Source organism: Olea europaea, unplaced genomic scaffold, assembly GCF_002742605.1.
Source record: "Olea europaea var. sylvestris unplaced genomic scaffold, O_europaea_v1 scaffold2731, whole genome shotgun sequence".
Lineage (NCBI taxonomy): Eukaryota > Viridiplantae > Streptophyta > Magnoliopsida > Lamiales > Oleaceae > Olea > Olea europaea.
This window is the reverse complement of record NW_019245733.1, coordinates 1-4,015: the sequence shown is the minus strand read 5'-3', so window position 1 is coordinate 4,015 and position 4,015 is coordinate 1.

Genomic DNA, 4,015 nt, shown 5'->3' with positions numbered 1-4,015 from the left:
GAAATGTAATTGCTACTAGATTTTAGAATCAATAGCTATTACGTACTACTAATCCCAAAATAGCATTATCGAAACAACTTAACCATTTAGTTATACACCTAAACAATCAAGAAGAACAAAATAAACTTTTAACACAATGGATTAAACACATTAATCAAGAGAATTATAAAGCACAAATTAATTAAAAATCATAACTCGAGTTTGAAATAATCCCCAATCACAAAATATAATTAGTTACCCATGAAATATCCACAAATAACTAACAATTTCTTACAAAACTTTGATGGAAAAAGTGAAAAGAAAAACTTATTGATAAAGAGAGAAATGGTTGAAAATCTTTCAATATCAATGGGTCATCTTCTCCAAGCTAATGCACCATTTCCATGTTCCAATTTTCCTCAAAATATCTTACAAAATAAAGGTGAAAGGAAAAGGAAAAAAAGAAAGAAAACAATAGACAAGAAGAAGAAGAAGAAGAAGAACTAGCTGCCCCTCTTTGTTCCCAGAGTTCAAGAATTGTGTTTGGTTGAATTTTTTAAACCAAAACCTAAAGAAAATTGCAACATTGGTCCCTGAGATTTTGAAAACAAAGAAAAAGGGCTCGGGTGGCGCCTAGGCTCCAGTACAGTAGCGCTTGGGCGCCACAGTTTCTGTTTCTGCTTGGGCTGGGCGCCGAGGTGCCCAACTCGTTGATTTTTTTTAAAATCTTCTTTCGATGGCATCTTTGGTCGTCTTCTTCGTTTGTCATCATCTTTAGCTCGTTTCTCGCATAAATTCCTTCAATTCATTGTTTAATCTCGAGTTTTAACCTACAAAATAAAAATAAGAAAATTAAGCAATAAATCGCTAATAAAACTCGCAAATATCTAAGTTTAATAGTTCGAATAAGCGCAGTAAACCCACATTTATCAACCTTGACCCAAATTCTGGTGCAATGAACGAAACTCTAAGATTTCAAATTCGTCTGGATCGAAATAGCCAATCTCCTCAACACAAGTACCACAACTCTCCAAACCAAACCATCATCCTCTGTAAGGCATCCAAAAACGACACCTGAACCCAAATTCGGGGTTCCCAAAATTCCACCAAGAAATTACTGTTGACCAAATAGGGTTGAAGCACACCCTTTAGCAGAAACCATACCACATGCTGGATCAAAAGATCCATTGCTAGAACTGTTGCCTTTAACATCCCTAAAAGCATCCTAGACATTATTGACACCACGGTACCTACGCTCCATGAGTTCGACCCTAGCAAATTAACACAGTGTATCGGCTGAAATTGGTGGCAGCGCGGAATCACCAATCCTTCTCTGAGCAATGTTTTGAATCAACTGAGAGCCCGTCATAAGAGGTATTGTACCAAACTGAACATTCACCACGGTACTGAACTTGTCCTGATATCTCTTAACTGATTCTGCACTTCCTCGCAAGATGTACAATTGAGACTTTTTCCATCCCTCTAATACAACTAGGACTCCCATTCGAACTTTCAAAACTCTAACTCCACCAGAGAATTTATACCCTTTTGCATCCAGAATACTAAGTGAGATGAGATTCCTTTTCAGGTTTGGAACATGTTGAACTTGATCAATTGTTCTGATTATCCCATTCCGCAGCCTAAATCTGACTCAACCAACTCCAGCAATACAACAAGACTGATTGTTTCCCATTACAACTTTACCTTTCTGAATAGTCTCATATGTCTGAAAGAAATTTTGATTGAAACACATATGATGTGAACATGTTGAATCGAGAATCCACTTCTCGTTAGGCCTAGATTCTACGTCAAATACCACGATCAACATCTCATCTTCACCATCTGAAAAATCCTTAACTGCATTTGTTTCATCTAAAGTCAAAGATTGCGCTCCACGATTTGCAGCTAAATCACCTTTAGCATCTTATCACAATTCTTTTGAATATGTCCCTTATGTTTGTAGTAGAANCAAGGAATTTCCCCGGTACACTACGAGTAAGTAATTCTATACTGCGTTACATCACGTTTAGCATACTGGATTGAGAACTACTAAGATGAAAATATGTGAGAATTATTTGCTTGAATCATTATATTCAATTCAATAGTATTCTCATAACATATTTCGCGTATTGGACTGAATATGATCTAACATGACAATTGTCAAATTGTTGCCACGTTTCTTTTTTCCTTAATCCTATGTAAAACTTGTACCAAAATACCCTTATAATATGTTTGATACGTTGGACTCTAGATACTTCAAAAAGACAACTAAAATACGTTTCGTGTTTAAAATAGGGGCAAGGATTGGAATGAGCCGAGAAAGTCATGTAGTAGAGAGACACAACCATTCTCTGAGATAAAATATCCAGCAAGCACACCATTACCAGCAATCGTAGTGAATAAAGTGTTGAGCAGAATCAAGAAGCCAGTTTATTTATTGGACATAACTTTACTGTCCCAATATAGAAAGGATGCTCATCCAACTTACTATAGTAAGCACAATGGCTTGGATTGTAGCCACTGGTGCCTTCCTGGGTTGCCTGACACTTGGAACGAGCTACTTTATACAGCACTCTCTAGTTGAAGATGACGAGAATATTTATACAGGTAATTGATTCATTAATGATAGAGAGAAAATACATTGTTTGGTTTATGTATTTTGAATTTGATTCCATATTTGTCATGCAATTGGGTAATATGAAATTCATGTGATGTTATGTTAGAATCGTAAACAAACTGATTACTTTTGGCATGTAAAGCTGCCTAGCTATTTGATGAAAAGTCATTTATAATCAAAGATTTAATATTGTAAAGAATAAAGTAGTAATTAGGGGTGTAAAATGGACAAGGCTATGTCAGCCCGATCGATGCTCCCTCGGTTCATGAAGGCCAATGTTCCCTTTTAGAGTTCTAAGTTAAGGTTTGCCTCAAGAAATTGTTCATGTATCAACATTATGCAATATGTTTGATTGATCAGTAGATTAAGCACTTGGTAAGTTTTGGAACTAAATTGGTTTTTATAGTGGTTTAACATGTGAATTGAAATAAGTTCTGAAAGGAGTGGTGACTAGGTGCCATACTTCAAATGCAATATGTGCATATCGAAGAGTCATGAACTTTCAGATAGGATGCAATTTGGATCACCAATTAATGTCAAAACTTGTAATAATCTCATACGACTTGGACCAAAATTTGAACTCTTTCTGAATATAAACATATTGGACTTTATAAATTGATTCAATTCAATTCATTTTTTAATCCTAGTTCGATCCAGAGTTAATTTATTTCAAAATTCTCTCTATAAAAAAATCTTTAAATTGTTTTCAAGTTTAATTTGGAGGATTTGTTGGACCCGGAAGGAATATAGTGAATGAGATTAGTGACGCGATATGAAGTAGTGAATATCGCAATGAGAAACAAGATTTAAAAGTAAAGAAATTAATAAAGAGAGTTAATCGCAGAAGCATGATGTTTTATCAATCGACAATATGGAGAGAAATACAAAAATTTAGCAATTCTTGTTTGAACAAAATTGAAAGAGAAGACCACTATATATATGTACATGACATATCATAAAGATGGAAATAATGTGGAATAAGAAAGTAATATATTTCCATAAAAATCACGTGAAATATAAGGAAACAAATTTTTTCACATGAAAATAAGAAAACAATTTATTTCAAAAAAAAAAAGAAAAAAGAAAAAAAGATCCACCCTACTCTGGGTCACAAACCCAACAATCTCTACCTTTGATACGTTCCAAATCACGTTTCAAATAAATTTCCTTACTTAACTTAAATATGTCGTTTTAAATACTATTATAGCAAGTAAGAGTCATTTCCCGCAGAGGATTGATTCAATTATGTCAATTGCACACTAAAAAATAAAATTAATAATAATAGATGAAATAGATTAAACGGGGGGTTTTAGTTTGTTGAACTAAGGAAAACGACAAATTTAAACTAGAAAAGACTTGAAATATGAAATAAACAAAGTGGTTCTTGATTGAATGCGAGAAAATGTGATTGAGGGATAT